This window comes from Corapipo altera, unplaced genomic scaffold (assembly GCF_003945725.1).
Source record: "Corapipo altera isolate COAL_440 unplaced genomic scaffold, ASM394572v1 61411, whole genome shotgun sequence".
NCBI classification, from domain to species: Eukaryota; Metazoa; Chordata; class Aves; order Passeriformes; family Pipridae; genus Corapipo; species Corapipo altera.
The window spans coordinates 1,327,100-1,344,578 of NW_020884875.1; the positions used below are offsets into that span (position 1 = coordinate 1,327,100).

At 42.6% G+C, this 17,479-nt stretch overlaps 1 protein-coding gene across 2 annotated transcripts in view; it reads left to right on the forward strand.

Moving 5' to 3' along the window:
• Positions 1–10,129: 10,129 nt before the first annotated feature.
• Positions 10,130–17,479, forward strand: part of RAI14 (retinoic acid induced 14) — an 87,026-nt gene continuing 79,676 nt past the window's right edge. For both annotated transcript variants that reach the window (XM_027634934.1, XM_027634936.1), the window contains exon 1: positions 10,130–10,238. The gene's annotated coding sequence lies outside the window, so the exon portion shown is untranslated. The remainder of the gene's footprint in view (positions 10,239–17,479) is intronic.

Below are 17,479 nucleotides of genomic sequence, written 5' to 3' on the forward strand. Positions count from 1 at the left end.
AAAAAAATATTCTCATGAAATAAAATTGTTGATGTTAAATGCAATTCCACATAAAGCATGAAGCCCATAAAGCAGAACTGTATGTTAATTTTCTTACCCTGAGACTGATCATCAAAATGAACAAAGAACATAAGGGAAGAGACTGTTCTTTAACCATCCTAGAGAGGAAGAAATGGGAGGAGAAAAACCAAAACCCAAACCAAACCAAACTCACAAAAAATCCCAAACCAAACCAAGAGCATAAACAGTGATAAATTGCATCATTTTTCAAAGTGATTTCAGGTATTAATTGCCACATAATTAAGGATTTTTTAAAACAAATTATCCTCTTAGTTCAATTACTCCTTTTACAAGGAACATCACATTCTAGACTAACGTAAAGGACTAGTGAAGCACAAAACCTTTCCTGATGGGCAAATGCTTCTTTGGATACCAGTTGCATAAGACAATACCTGCTACTTTGTAGATTGAATTCTGCTAGATACTGAGAGTAATCTCACTCCATCATGAACTGAACTGAGACTTAAAGGCTGTCTGGTGTGGCATGTATTCAATTTAATTTAATACAGCTTTCATACATGGATACATATCGTGCAATTCTATCTCCTCACAAGCAGAGAGAGGATTTGGACAGGTATTTGCTGCAGTGTAGCAAGATAAAGGGACTGTCCTGGTTCTGGTTTCTAAACTGAATTAAAGTAATCATATTTAGAATAAGTCAGGAAGCTTGTACTGTGTCTACATCAACATTTTGATTTGGCGTGGCTAGAGGGTTAATCTCCCATCATGTTGGTTTGACTTGCAGAGCAACTTGGGTGCATATGATTCAGATTCAGAAGAATATCCATCTCGGAGGCCTGTTATACATGCTCCAGCTCCTTGGAAGGTGTGCGTAGAGGGGGGGAGTATAGGGATCTAAATCAACGATTTGCACTTTGGCTGTCTTTGAACCACCTGTGCTGGGGACATTTTGTTCAGAGAACAAGGCCAAAAGTTGTCTGAAGGAAAAATTCCCAACTGGGGTAGTGTAAACATGAGGACCTAAACTCCAAATGGTTTGCTAAAGCAGGCACAGTCCATAATGGTCCTCACTTGGAAGATGTATCTCACTGAGCCCTGCTAGTCACTGGTATTAGATTCATTCATTATCAAGGGGAAAAAAGGCCTGATTTGATGTATTCTGAAGGATGGCATGTGGGACAGTGAGGTTCCTGAAGCTGAGAGCAGTGTCTTGGAAAGGTATGATGCTGAGAAAGTGAGTTGAAGTTCAAAAGCTGCATGAACGCTCTGTCAGAAATAAAAGTGAAAATGAAATTCAGAGGCGAGACTGCCATTCCCAAGGGAATTTCTCATTCCATGAATTACATTTATCAAGACTTTCAGGGCAAATGGATCTACTTGCTTTCTTCAGAAAATACAGTAATTCAAACCATTGTCTCACAGCACTGACTGTGCTGAAGGATGAAGCTGTATCAGGGACTGTGTTCTTCACCAGTCAGCACCTCATTGCTATCAGCTACCATCTCACTGCAACCTTTGAAGAATACATTATCCAGATATAATAATGATGAATGCGATTACAATTTTATTCTGCACACAACTTCATATACAAGCTGGACTTAAACATGCAGAGGGGCAAAGCAAAACACGTGCAGGATTCTGGAATAAATAACAAGGCTGAATTTAAGAGTAATTTAATGAAGTTGTGATGTTTCGAGCTGAATTGAAACTTGTTGGATATTTAATGAGACAAAGAAAGGTTTATAAAACTTATTCCAAAAGTCAGAATAGCGGAGGCTAAGACTTCTGCCCAGCAAGAATCAAATTCTGGATAGAAATCAGATATGGGCCCAACTAATGACGGAAAATACAACTATATTCAAACATGGAGATTTTAGCATCTTCATTTAAAATACTTGCAATTAATGACTTTAATATACCATTTAGCAACCTGGTTCAAGTACGGCTCCCTCAGCTCCATAGAGAAGATTATGTTGTGGGGTTTGGAAGGAAAAATCTGCCTCATTTGATAAAAGTGGAAGGTGACCTACCTTTTGTTTTTTTATAAAATGACAGAAAATTTTAGTTTACAAACCATTCTGCAAGCTTTCATATGTACAGACATTCTCATGACTCTTCCTATTTTTGAATTTTCTAAACAAAATCCTCTTAGTTCTGCACATGGTTGCAGAAACAAATGCTGAGAAAAGGCAATAAAAATTATTTTAAGGTACTTGGTATTTACTTCATTCCAACAATCACCAACTATCTAATGTTCATAGAAAAAAAATTTTGCTTTATCCATCTGTCTCCACTCTTCAGCATCCAATTGCAGCTATAATTTTGTTATTTGACTACTTAAAATGGAATTGACAACATCCTTACAGCTAACATGTATACACTGTTCATTTACAGAGATTGTATTTTAAAATTGCAGAGCAAAATAAAATGGCAAGCAAGTACCCAAGCAAACAATTCTATCTTAATTACTTTTTGTGCTTTATTATTACATTTTATGGTAAATCATTCCATTCCTTCCAGTAATAATTTAAAACTGAGGCTATAGTTTCTTGGCTTTTATTTTTAAATGTATTAAAAAGTTGATTAATAAACTGTATCCATTTCTCCTACTAGTTACATTGTTATTCAAAGCAACAGAAGCAAGGCAGCTGACTAGAAGCAAATGTTCATTTTTTGTGTTTAATAATTTTTATTAAACCTGAAGGCTAAAGGAAATGAAAGCAGCACCAGACTGTCATCTGGGCTCTCGCTTTCACAACCTGCAAGAACAGACTTCAGTGCCCAGGGCAAAAGCTAACAGGTTCCAGAGTCAGGCTCCATATTTCCTTAGAAGTCAGTACCACCAGACCTGTTTGTAAGACCAGATCTTTTGCATAAGCTGGCACTCTTGCAAATGAAAAAGTGCTTTATTCTCATTTCTTGGGCAGCAGTTCAAACTCAATAAAAAGTTCTTTCTTCATAAAGAACTGGTCTGAGCACAGTGAAATCTGTGCCTCCTGTTTATTGGAAGAACAACATAAGAACAACTCGAAGATGTTGCGGATCCCAATTAGGAGTTGAATTTAAGAGTATTAACTTCCAGGAACTCTGCATACCCTCAGTTATAACAGCCCATGGTTTCAAAGTAATTGTTGGTGGATTTAGGCATATCTAGGCACCTCTCAGCACAAACATCATCTTGAATCTAGCAGGTCTAACCTGGCATCAGATCAAGACAGCTACCACACGGTGTTCACACTGATGTGCACAAGGAACCTAATGATTCCTAGAAAATAAAGGCTCATGGTATGTTTGGTGTAATTGGAAAGCAGCAGATGGGTTTGTGGTGGGAGCATGTTGGGATTTGTGCTGTATGTGTTTCTCTGAGTGGGAGAGAAGGGTAAGATTTGGCTGAGACTCAGTCACAGACACATGACTCTCCAGCTGGTCATGAAGGATGGATGAGTGTGTGGGAAGGAGAAGGGGCCAATCACTCTGCTGGTAACCTCCAACTTTTGACACAACTCTCACACAGGATGGTGTGATCCTATGGGTCATTCCAGGGCAGGAAAATTATTTCTTCCCTCAAGGCCAGAAGAACCCTGCTAAACAGATGGATTGAAGCTATTTTGGTGGTAGGCAGTGAAGTGCCTGAGACTGAATTTTCAAGCAAAAGAGCAAGAGCACAGTGTAAAACTGCGAGAATAGAGGACATTTAAGCAAAGTATTGTACAGATGCATGATATTCCATGTGAAAAAAGCTCTACTGGACAGAAGAAATCACTTTGATGACATCAATTCAAGAAGTTATGAATGATTTCTATTGAGACGAGTGAATTTATACTCTGGATAATGTGGCTTTGGCTTTTTTTAACTTTAATAGTGCCAAACCCAGACCTCATCAATTCATGAAACTCTGCCATTGGATCCATATTTGTAAACTTCTAAGTACAATCATACTCCTCTGTGATGTTTTGGTTTGTCAAATCTGTAAGAACTGGTACAGCATATCAAAGATTTACTCTCACTCCTCTGTTTGCTACATATCTGGTGGTAATTAGGTGCTTCATTTGTAGAAGTCCTTATGCAAAGCCTCTCTGCTGGAGCAGGATTACCTAAGATTTATATCCGTCCTTGTGCAAAGTGCAGAAATCTCCAATGTCTCCACACTAAATCGCGGTCTTAAACTTGGATCCCATCCCACTTTCCAACCCTTTGATATTTTTTCTTGTGATCCAGGATAAATGCTGTAACCATCTCTGAGAAATAAAAAATAATGTCTAACACTCTTTTACACCAACCTCAGCAGAGGCAGGGGACTTCACATGCAAATATGAATCAGACCCAAAGTTCAATTAACTTGATACTGTGAAAAGAAACCTTGCATTTTGTTTTCTCTTTTTCGTCTTAAACAAGTTCTGACTTATACACACAAAAGTAAGATCTTAAAGCCTCAAAATAAATGAAGACTCATAGAAATAAAAATACGGTCTGAAAGTTTCTGCATCAGAGGAAGCGTTTGAAAAAATAAAACAGTTGATTGACAAAGTGAGATTTGGTTCCTCTGGAGATGTAAGGAAACTTCTTTTCCAAAACCTGGAAGAGTGTTAACAAGATAGAATGCGTATTGGATTTTGCACCTAAGTACATTAAGAAATCCTGTAAGGAGCAAAGAGAAGAAAATAAGCAGTTCGAAATGTCATTTTCAAGGTGCTTGGTTTCTCTGTAATGCAAATAGCCATATAAAATACGCAGGGATGTGTTTTTCTCAGATTTGAATTGGAAGAGGAAATTGATCCACAAATTCTGAATGGAATAGAAACTTTGGAGCGCGACAAAGCAACTCTCTGCACTCCTATGTGGAGTGTACATGACACAGAGCTGCCTCTTCCTGTGGGAACTGCTTTGACTTTTGTGCAATTACAACATAATCAAGGTGCTCACCAGTGTAATTAAATACTAGGACTCTTGCTCTTTAGTGATGCTCAGATTAGTATAATCTTCTTCTTGGTTGTTCTTGGGCAACTGGCCTTTCAGGATTTTCAGTGGTGTGCCTTCAAAGAGCTTTTTATATTTGTGGAAGGGTGGAGTCAGCCCTCCACAAGGTATGTTCTCCCTGGTCTGTGGTAGTCTGGTGGCTTCACATAGATGTTCCCATCAGGCTTTTGAGAAATCTCAGGCTTGCAGGGAAGCCTCTAGGTTGCCCACAGTCTGGGAAGCAGAGAATTTTTTCATAAGTAATCTAGGTTCCCATCTGTATTTGTGTGGCCAAGCAGAGAGAAAAACCTTCCTCTTGCTTGTGGAAGAATGGAGAAAACTTGAGCAAGCCCAAATGCACAGGATTTCCATGGCCCCGTGCAAATGAGAAGGAAGCATTCTTGGCAGAAAAGACAAAGCAGAGGATGCTACACATAAACAGTATTCATGGTATTGAACCTGAAATACGCCCTGTTGATTCTGGGATGGGCTTTTAACAAAGCTTTGTTCTTGACCTCCAAAGGTTTTGTTGCCTGTTTGGACAATTGTCTTTCTACTCAATGAGCTTTTCTATAAGAAGAAATTAAACACTTTTCCCTTTTTAAATTATTCACATAGATGCTCTGCCATTTCAAGCTCAATCTGCTTGTGTAAGGAGTGTGTAATCCTCTTTTTTTGTTTCCATGGACTTGTGCTTTTAAAGTAATTTCAGAATTAAATATGATATGGAGTGATTCTGGGGCTCTGTGGGAAAGTGCATTAGATCATCAAGCCCACCCCCACACTGAGTTTGTCCCTATAGGGAAGATATAAAAGATAAACTTATTTTACACTGAATGATAGTGAAAAGGCCAAGAAACTATTTTACTCCTAGTTAAACCTGCAAAAAGCACTTTCATATCAAAGGCACTAACATGCAAGCACAGATCTCCATAATAATGTGAGAAAAAGAAAGGAAAAAGTAAGACAATTTTTACTCTTTGTACTTAAGAAGGATTGCATTAATCCCTTTTGTATATTCCAGCAGCTACAAACTGAAATGAAAACTATATCCAGAGGCAGATAATGTCCTTCTTCTCACAGGCAGAGAAAAGTAAGCTACATTTCTGGGGGATTGTTCTTTTTCCTAACTGGAACATCTATTCAGTCCCAGCCAGGTAAGGCTGCTGTTTAAGGCCAGTTCCCCAGGGTTCAGCTGATCTCTGTGGCAAAACCACTGAAGGACTTAGCAACAGTGACACAGACAGCCTGGCCTCCTCCCTTGGCTCCTGATTTCTGTTCCTTTGTCGAAGAGGAGTATTCAGATTTGCAGGGCACTCCAGCCTCATGGTGCCACTTGTGGCCATGGCAAAGCAGGGTCCTCCTTTGCAGGAAGAATCACAAAGGCAAAACAACTTGAATTTCTCTGGAGCTCTCCTAGAAATGTCACCTGGGACCATGAAGAGGTCCCATAAACTAGCACTCCATGCAGAAAGGTGCAAGAAGCAGAGTGCAGATGTAAAAACCATGAGAAAGAAGGAAGGTTGGTAGAGGAAGAGGAAATACCCATCTTCCAAATGAATTGAAATAATCTAGATATTTCCCTGCAAGTACTACTGGATTTTTCCTTAACCCTTTGAAAGTTCAGTTCAAAGTAAAAGAAGTTCCTAGGTAGGCTTTCCTCTCTCTGAAGATTCTGTCTCAGTTGAGAACTCAGTCTGAGCAGCTCCAGTTGTGAGTTTCTTAAATTTCTAGTGTTTCCCTGTGTTGACCCTGTCAGGCCTATTGTAGCTGCCATATCAAGAGCACAGAAACAGTAAAGGCAAAAAATTCTCAACCAAGTTTTCTGAAACATACCATACTGTGAAGAGCCATCAAGCACCTCCTTTCTGTGCTAACAAGTTATTAAAAAAAGAAAGCGCTCTGGTGGGAGCAGATAAAAATGACACTTTTTAACTCCCCTGCTTGTTACCACAGAGATTCCTGCATTTAAGGGGGACATCTGTTACAAGGATGAAAAAAATATTTTGCTGTAAGCAAGGAACAGTCTGGGAAAAAACTATGTCTCAAAATCTAAACCCAAACTTTATTTAAATTGTACATCACCAAAAAATAACAGCCAGTATTAGTAAAACAAATTAGACTCCAATTGAAAATAATTAGATCAGAACAAGTCCAACAAGGGATAGAACAGGTTTAAGCTGCTTGAAGGAAGCAGGGAAATCATCAGCCAGCTTGGGAGTGTGATTTCCTTTGCAAGTAATTTCTAGGCTGAGATGTGACCAGTGCTTTGTGTTCTGCCAAAGGCAGTAGCCAGAGGCAGCAGAAAAAATTTTAACAACTAGCCAGGAGTGGAATAATAAAAAAAAAATTAACAAGTAAGCTAATTAGCAGATGCTATCAAGACAGAGTGAGAAGATGTGATTAAAGACATCTTTAAGCCACTTCCAGGCCTCTCCCTTCTGGACTAGTGGTGAGGAATGCATGGGTGGTTTCATTACGTCCTCACCATGGGCAGCCAACTCCCAGTCAAAACTGACTTCAACCCCTCACATTTTCCAGGAGAATGAGCAGACGAGGATGTTCTTTTCGTCTCCCATCCTCGCCTCATGCCTGCTCTACAAAGGAACAGAGGGACTCGCGAAGGCTGTGACACAGCTGACGTGCTAATACTTAGATTTTGAAAGAAGCTGCTTGTGTAGGATGTACTTTACCTTCTGTCTCTTGCAGATTAGATTCTCTTTGTCTTACTAACGATTTCTGTTAGCTTACGCTGAGCATTCAATGAAACTCTCAAAAAGTTGTGTATGTCCCATAGTAGAAGCACAGGTGGAAAAACATGAGAGTCCTACAGCACACTGAGGGCAAAATTTGAAATAGAGCTGAGCTCACCCAGCTCCCAGCCTTGTCCTCTGGCTGCAGAGGCTTCAGCCCCAAAATTACATAGGCGTGTTTTGAAGGAGAGGTAATGCCTGACCCTTGGAGGGAAACCCAAAAGGGGGCTCAGAAAGAAAAGTTTAAGGAACAGTGTTCCATGCAAGGAGACTTAACCTAGAGGGCAGTCAGGTTCTGTCAGAGGGATCAGTTTGGTTTAACGCATTTAAGCTTGCTGTCACAACAAAGCCCAAAGCCTTTATCCTAGTCCACAGATGATGAACAATTCTTCTCTGGGAATCAGTAAATATGGTATTTCCCAGTTCTCAAGAACTGAGCATTTTATAATACTGTAGACAGAAGGTAGTATCTATTATTCATGTGTCATTTTATATGTGAGCATCCCATGCAAACATATCCAAACTCCTTCTTTATTATATGCTGGCATTGAAAATGGAAATAAAAATCCTACCTGGTCAAACTATTCAAATGCAAGAGACAGTGACTAACTAACATTTTCATGTTAGAAACACATGATCATGCAGAATTTTGCTGGTGTTGGTACAAGTACTTAGGAGACTTTCTAACCATACTGTACACATATATTTGGCTTTTAAAAATAACAGTAATTAAAAATAATTCAATACTAAATGTGACATGCTTTGTAGCTGATGAGCTAGCATTGCAGGGAAAGTTTAATTTTCCTGGTTTTTTCTATTTCGTGTGAATTAAGTTCTCATCGTTAACTATATTAGATTAACATTTTTGGGTGTGTCCTTTTTATAAGAAAAAAGAGAGGAAACAGTGGTGGCACAATGATGGCTATTCTCAGAGGTAAAACACATGTAGAACAAATTGACCAAGGTAAAAACTGCAGATTAGCAGAGGAAAGTGTGCTTCTGGTGATAATCAAGTGTATTTGTTTAATAACAATACTTGCCACTATTACAATAAAGATCTGAAGTTTTGAAGTGCTCATTTCCTCCCTGTACTGTTTGCCACTTTAGAAGGTGTGGATAGTGTTGAGAACAAAGAAGATAAGAGTAGTCACAGAGATTGAAGGAGAACTTCTCAGGCAGGGAACCCAGTTGTGGTGAGTGGGACCAGTAAATGAGCAGGACACCATGGGAAGCAGCTCTGGGAGGACATGATGGGCAGCAGCACTGGTAGGACTTTTGTGGTGAGATTACAGGCAGAGGCTCACCAACTCGTTTAACAGGTTAATTTGTTGACACATTGCCCAAGGTGTTGCATAGGTGATCTTTTTGGTGAGATATCAAGGCGGTTTTCCATCAGCTTGCCAGAATACTCAAGAAAGGGCACTCTGGAGGTTCAGCATTAAGAAGAAGGGTTTGGCCTACACAGAAAAGCGACTTCTGAAGCACATCCAGTGAATTAGAACCTTGGTACACCTATAAAGCCCACTCGTGATTCTCTGACCTCTAGCTACTATTTAACCAAGCACTACAATAGTCACAGCACACTTTCTTTCTTCTGAAGCAGTTCTTCCTACCTAGGAGTCTGAGAAAGAGGAATTTGATGCACAGGGAAGTTTTAGAGAGAACCAAAGTTCAGGACTTCCCACATGTGCTGAGGCACTTGTGGTTCTTGAAGAATTTGACACACATTTGCCTCCCACCCCCAGCTTTCTCCTGGGGAGACCTGAAGGCATCCAGAGGTGGCAGCAGCTTGTCACCCACCTTCAGCCTGGACAAGAGAAGACTTAGGGAAAACCACATCACAGTCTACAACTTCCTCATGAGGAGGGGCAGGCACTGATCCCTCTTTTCTGGTGACCAGTGACAGGACTTTAGGGTTTAGTGGGAGGCTGAATCTGAGGGAGGTTTAGGTTGAACATCAGGAAAAACTATTCAGAGGGTAGTTGGGCACTGGAATACACTCCCTAGCACCAAGCATGACAGAGTCCAAGAAGCACTTGGACAATGCTCTCAGGCACATGGTGTGATTCCTGGGGTTGTTCCATGCAGGGCCTGGAGCTGGACTTTGATGATTCCCAGGGGGTCCCTTCCAGCCCGGGATACTCCGTGATTCCATACACCCCCCTTCCACATACCCCCGGCTCCAGCCCTGAGCCAGCAGGGTGGTCTCCCTGAAGCGACCCCCACAAGCCCCTCCAGCGGACCCTTTCCCCTCAGCAGCCCCTCCTCCGGGCAGAGGCACACAGACGGACCCGCGTCCCTTCTCCGCAACCCCCCCTCCCCGCGGGGGGCCGGAGCCCCCGCGGTCACGTGGCCGCGCGGTGATGTCCCGCCCCCCCCATCCCGCCCCATCCCGCCCCCGAGTGTCCCGGGGCGCCGCCGCTCCGCCTTTCGGCAGCGCCCGGATCGCTCCGTGCGCGGCTCCCGGGACACTCGCGCGGGCGTAGCGGGACGTGGCTGCTCCACGAGGTGAGAGCGCGGCTCGGCGGGAGGCGGCGGCGGGAAGAGGAGGAGGAGGAGGAGGAGGAGGGTCCGTGCGCGCTCGGCGGCGGCGGGTGCTGTGAATGGGGCTTTGTGTGCGGCGCCCACCTGCTCCCGCCTCCGCCGCCCGGCGCGGGGGCTCCGCGGCCGCCGGGCGCTTCCCCCCGAGGAGCCCGAGCGGGGGAACCCCCCGCGGGGTGCAACAGGAGGGAACTTCTCCCTTCTCCCTGCCGGAGAGCCCCGTTTGGCCGGTGCGGGGGGAGCGGAGAGCAGCGCGGGGACGCAGCCCGTGAGTCACCGGCGCTTGGCTATTTCTTTTTATTTACTTCGTGGTTTCATGTTTTGTCTGGTTTTTTTTCCTTTCCTCACAAGATGCGTGGCGGGCAGTGACAGCTGCCCTCGGGGCTGAGCGGTGGCACCGCCGGTCCCCCTCCCCGCACCCCTGCCCACCTCTCGGGGGTCTCCCTGAGCCCCGGGCGGAGCTGCCCCCGCCGCCCAGGGTCGGAGGTCGCCGGTCCCTGACAGCCGGGTCCGGCTGAGCCCCGGCGGTGCCGCTCCCGGGGCGCCCTGATGGGATTAAATACGCTCCTGGGGGGACCCTCAAATTCCTCGGTCCGATCGGAAAGGGTGTCTCGGTGCTCTCCCCGGGGGCTTGAGGGGAGCCCGGGGAAGGGCTCCCCGCGCCCCGCTGCTACCCCCGGCTCCTCGCACCCCACGGGCACACAGAGGGGCTGCACCTTCCCTTGGCAACGCGGGCTTAAAGGATCCAGATTTTCTGTAGCTGCTAAAAAAAATTTAGGTAGTCTGCTTAAGGAATCGTATCGAGTTTAACCAGGAACCCGTGCTTCTAACTTCCCACAGGGCACGGGAAAGATTTTTCTCTTGCGCTGCGTTTGGCAGCACGAACCATCTACAGTCTGCTGTTGCCACTTGTGACATTCTTGACTTTATCCATATGAAGAGAGTCGTTAAATTCTGCCTTAACAGCGTTTCAGATCTCTGAAAAATTTTCCCGTTTGTTTCTATAGTGAATATGAATGTGCTTATTACAGAACTGATACAAAACGCTTCCACTCTAGTGCTACTTTGGTAGAAACTCTAGTCTCTTCTTTCCTTTTTTTCCCTTCTCCTTTACCCCAGCGTGTTGAAGATTAGTGTGCCTTATCTAAAAAAAAAAAATAAAAAAAAAAAAAAAAAAAAAAAATAAAAAATCAAACACTAAAAACTACATATACACCATTTTAGAAAGGTTTTGTGATGTCTGGGATTAACTAGGTGTAACTGAATTCAGTAAATATCTGTCAATGACCTGCTTGGCTCTTGTCTTGGGCCACTCATGCAAAGCTGTCAGTGAGATTTTATTTACTAATAGAAGAATCGCATAACAGCCATATGAACCAGAGTGAAAGAGCATGTGAGTAGGATGACACTTGGTATGATCTCAGGGTTCTCGAATTGGAGCCAAGCTCAGTGCCAAGAAGTCCCTATGCGGTAACAGGCATCCATCCTTCCAGTCTCTAAAAATACTGGCCCTCTGCTATTCTCTTCCCTCTTCCATGAGTGTATCCGCTAGCAAAGCAATAAAATGCTGCCTCCTCCCCTCTGCTTCCATGAACCAAGAGATAGATAGATAACATCAAGTGGAGAGAAGACTAGGCAGGAGGCTACTCATCTCATGAAGCGATGTAAGCATTTCACAAGAGGGTACACTGACTTGCCTCATCTTCTTCTTTCTTTTTTTTTCTCTTTGTTTGTGCACTTTTTCTTCTCCACTTCTCTGCTGAGGACTTTGTGTCTTTTTTGAGGGAGAAGCTGTGATTGGAGAAACATAAAAGCTAGTTCTTGTGTAAGATGTTGGTAATTTCTAAATCCTACTGCAACAATACCCTAATCACATTCCTTTTGGGAGCTGATTGTGGGCTAGTTCTTTTTGCACAGGGGTAATGCTTGGAATAACTACAGAGAAAAAAACAAGGAAAACTAGAACAAATAAATTCAAAGCTTTGGTGTCTTACTTAATGGTAGACATAGTAGACTACTGAAAATTCCAAGGTGGAAGCATAGCAATCTGTATCATTTTCTGGGGTTATAGATTTGAGTGGTTGGCTCTCATACTGTGTATATACTTCTTGCATGTCTGAAAAGCCTGTTCACTTGCCAGCATTTTTTGGAGTTACTTTCTAGGTGCATGTGAATGTGTGCAGGTGAAAGCTCTGCATTTGAGGTAGCTTGAGCCTTGTTTTCAGAGTCGTCAATCCTAGCTGTTGTTTGGAGTCTCATTTGGAGAGTCATCTAATCATGGATTTTTAGGATACAGAGGAAGTAGTGCAAATAACTGCAATTCAGGTAATATGTTAGAACAGAGCTTGTCACAGTCAAACTCTCAGAGACATAAGGAAGTTTGGTGAATTGTGGGAGCAAATAAAGCTCCCCTCTGGCACTTAGGACTAGCCACCAGCCCAGGTACTTGCCAAGGACTGCTGGAGGGGAAGGACACAGCAATGAAAGAAAGCATCCTTCCCTTGTGTTGAGGTCCAGGACAGGATGGCCGGTAATGCCTGGAAGATGATGGTGGTAGTCAGTGTGCTGAACTTGAGGTGATCACCTCTGAAGGAGAGAGACTCGTGGTTAGTGTATCTTCCTGGGAAGTTTTAGGTCTTTACTCAAGTCTTTCCTCTGCAGGCAGATCTTGCATTTAAGATGAATGCTGTAATAACTTGTATATATTTTCTAAAGCTGTCATAGCCTTCCCTTGGTTTTATGCCTGGAAGCCATTGCTAGTACTCAAAATATTGTAAACCAAGATTTGGTTTTTTTGGTTAGTTTTTCTATATATAGGGGAAATGGGTAAAGTGGAGGAAGAGCCAAGTTTACTCAGTCATTACAATAGAAAAAGAATTAGTATGCTGGTCTGCTTGTGACTCTGTAACTTCGGTAGTTGAGGGTGTTCCATTTCTTTACTCATAATTGCTGAGAGGCAGGGAACTGCAGCTGGTTATTGCAGATGTCTGACTTCCCAAAGGCACTTTGGAACACCCTGAAACATCTCTGGAGTTTTGACACTCAAGTGCTTCCTGAGGACCTTTTTTACAATGCCTTACCTGAGACACTGTCACGATAACTCAAAGGGAGATCTAAAGATTCATAAGTCTGTGAAGGCTAGGAGAAGTATCTTAAACACTACATCTTCCCCAATATTTGTGCAGCACCTAGTGCTGCTGCTATTAAATATGTTTCTAGAACCTGAAGAAAATGAGATAAAAATCACTTGATTATCACTAATATCACAGAATAGCTGGGGTTGGAAGAGACCTCTGGAGATCATCTAGTCCAACCACCCTGCTAAAGCAGGGTCAGCTAAAGCAGATTGCACAGGATCATGACCAGACAGATTTTTAATATCTCCAGAAAAGGAGATTCCAAAGCCTCTTTGGGCAGCCAGTGCTCTGTCACGTTCAAAGTAAAGAAGTAAAGAAGGTCTTCCTCATATTCAGGTGGAACTTCTTGTGTTTCATATGTGCTTGTTGCCCCTTGTCCTTCACTGGATACCTATGAAAAGAGTCTGGCCCCATCTTCTTGACACCCATCCTTAAGGTATTTATAAGCATTGATAAGATCCCCTCTCAGTTGTCTCTTCTCAGGCTAAACAAGCTAAACTCTCTCAGCCTCTTCTCTGAAAAGAGGTGCTCCAGCCCCTTACATATCTGTAGCCCTCTGTTGGACCCTCTCCAGTAGTTCCTTGTCTTTTTTGCACTAGGAAGCCCAGAGTTGGACACAGCACTCCAGATATGACCTGAGCAGAGGAGGAGGATAACTTCCTTCCATGTGCTGGCCACACTGTTCCTAATGCACCCCAGGATACCACCGGACTTCTTGTCCACAAGGACACACTGCTGGCTCATTGTTAACCTGTCTACCAGGACTCCCAGGTCCTTCCCAGCCAAGCTACTTTTCAGCAGGCAGACCCTTAACCTGTACTGGTCCATGAAGTTATTCCTCAAAAGCTGCAGGACCCCACACTTGCTTCTGTAGAACTTCATGAGGTTCCTCTCTGCCCCACTCTCTAGCCTGGACAGATCTTGTTGAATAGCAGCAGAGGTACCATTCCACAGATACTATCTACCAAGATGCCAGTGTTCACCTTGCTGATGTCCTGCTAGTTCGTAGCACTGATAGTCTTCCAGAACAGAAAATATCTGAATTTCTAGTGCTTTTTATTGAGGAATGGAAACACATGCAGCTCTCCATTTTTAAGAAGTGTAAAAAAAAAATAACTCCATTTTCATCAGCTAAAATATTTTCCCTGCCCAAGAACTTGATAGCTGAATAGGGGAACTGTGTTATCAGCACAGTCCCTGAAGGTATTTCTGGACTACTTTCAGTAGAATATTCTTCCAAGGCACTTATGGGAGTGGGGCTTGTCAAGTGTCTTATGTAAATTGCTTTGATGTTCCTGTCTTTCTATCTCCAACCCTAACAGATGACTGCTCTGCCTTAGGCTATTTCAGAATATTAATCTATAAAGTCATGGATATGTCTCTCCATAGATTTAACACTGCAACTGTACAGTTTATTGTGTTTGTCGATTCTGAAGAACATGAAGTTGGATGGTTTATAACAGAATATTGGGAAAAGAGTAAGTATAAACAAGTACTAGCTGCTGTTACCTATGTGGGTTTCTCATTGAAGAACTGACATTTCACAAGTGTGATTTTGCAGTGATTTTTCTTTTTTCTAGTTGTAGCTGGATGCTTCATTTCCAGTCTCATCCTGTTGAACTAAGCACTGAACATGGAAAGGTCTTCAAGACTGCAGCCTGTCTTATGTATGACCAAACTAAAGGAGTTGTCTCAAAATTGAGGAGCGTGCAAGAGGAGGCCTTTTTGTTTTAGAGACAGGGAAATTGAAAGCAGAGAAAGACAGTGGTATGTTCCAGTTCATGCAAGTCTTGTCTCTTTTGCTGTGCTCTTCATTGAGCTGGGTGTGTGTTGACAGACATTTCCAGACAAAAGAACTGGAGTGAGAACAGAGCAAAGTTGTATGTAATGAGTGAATGACAAATTTGCCTGGACTTCGTTTGAGCTAGAATTTTGCCCAAAGTCCTGTCTAATATACCAAGTAAACAGATCAGGGCAATGTCACATTTTGATTTTTCTCAAACCTTCTCCTGTAATTCACTGTGTCTAAGGCCTTCTTGTTGCAAGCTTTCTCCTCGCTGTCAAGAACTGCATTTGAATACACTGTTTAACAAACTGCACATATCCCCCACATCCACAGTCTTCCCTCTTGTCTGGGTTTGTGTTGGCTGTATGAAATCCACAGAGGCTGGTGCTCCTTTAGCTGAATCCATTAAAATCCATTAAAATGAAATTTAACATTTGAAAATTCTGAATATCAAAAGGAAGTGTAAGGGTAGAGAGTTGCTGCAAAGCCTTCTGGAGGGAGGAGCAATAGCCGTAGATTTGTTAGTGTTGCAATATCTATGAAGCTCTAACTTTTGGGCTCAAATGCTTAAATTTGTACAGTTCAGCACATCTTTGCCAGTGATTTGTGAGCAGATAGTGGGATTGTACTAAGTTACCCAAGGCCCTTGCTATCTCTGATGTCTGATTCTATTTAGAGTGGGATTAACTGTGTATAAATCACTCCCACTCTTGTGTAGTGCTTGGGCTTCTCAGTGCATTTTTCAGTGTGTTTTCATTAGTAAGTAATAGTGGATTAACCAAGCCAAGAATTATTTGTCTTTATAGGTGACATTGAGTTTAAAAAATTCTGTTCTATTTGACTTTTCCTATGGTAGGGTGGGTTACTCAAGATGGAAGAACCGAGCTGTGCTGATAAAGAGTGGGGAAATGTTCCTGTTGCTTTTGGTCACATCATACATGCTTTTCTGATTTGGCCTGAGAAGTGGAAGAATATGCTCAGCTGGATGGAAATAGGAAGGTAGTCAGAAGTGAAGTGTTCAGTGGATATTTTTTTTAGGACAGTGGGGTTGCTGCCTTCCTGTGGAAACAATCGAAGAGGCTGGGCAATGGGTAATGCCTCCAGGCAGTACTGTGGCTTTGGTAGTGCTAAGGAAGAGCTTAGGTTGGAGGATGTTCATAGCATTGAATGGGAGGTCAGGGGAGCTCAGGCACGTGAAGCATTTGCAAAGTGGGGTATTGAAGGTGAGCAGCAGAAGGGATACATTAGTGTTGATGCCTCTGGCTGCATTGTAGTGCTGGCTGCTGCTAGGTTTGTGTTTCCGGGTCGAGCAGGGCTTGTGATTTACAAAGAGATCATCCAGAGAATAATGATGATGCTGTTCTTTGGGGCCCCTTATTTTTCCCTGTGAGTAGGTGTATTCACACAAAGGAGGTTTTAAGTGTCTAGCGTCAACAGGACTCTTTTGCATTCCAGACCCTTTTTTCATTTCCCCTTCCCCCCATGTATGTTGTCAGATCTGGCATAGAGTCTGTAAATATTTTCTGTAACCTCTCATGGTTAAAAAAGTTTTTTGAAGTATTTTTGGGAGGGGAAGGGGGAATTAGTTGACAACATGAGTTGCGCTTTGCTCTGGAATTGCTTTGTGTGAGATGGAGGGTTCTCAGGGTGTTCTGAAAGAGACGCGAGATTTTTGACACCTAAATTAATTGAATTCAACACTTATCAATCAGTAAAGAGTGACTCTTATTAGCATGACTCTCATTAATGGGATTTATATATGGTTGTACTGTAAACTTGTAGTTTTACTTAGTGAAACTACGACTTTTCGCTGTTGCATCACTGGATCTTTGGCTGTTCAAGGAGTTAATTGTAACATTGTTTGAAAGGCCTTACTCTGATTTTAATGCAATTTCATGAAAGGGAAAAAATATCGGTATTGTTGTTTACTGTGGTTTCCACAAATCTCGCAGCAAATCAGTGGGGAAGATTATCCTAATCTGTTTCCTACGTTTAAACCTAAAGATTGTATTGTGTATTAAAACACAGTCACAGTGAAATTATTGAGGCCAAAGATTACCACCACTTCAATGTCTCTTGTTTGAACTAGATAGGTTTACCACCAACCTAAAGATGTTATTGTGGCTTGTATTCCTCAAGGCCATTTCTTAGCATTAAGCTAAAGGCAGATGAGATGGAGGACTAGATATTTAATTTTGGATCTAATGGTTAAAAGCACATGATCAGCATTAGCTGTTGAGTATCCCTGGAGTTAAGCACTTTTCTGCTACTAACTTGCTGCAGCT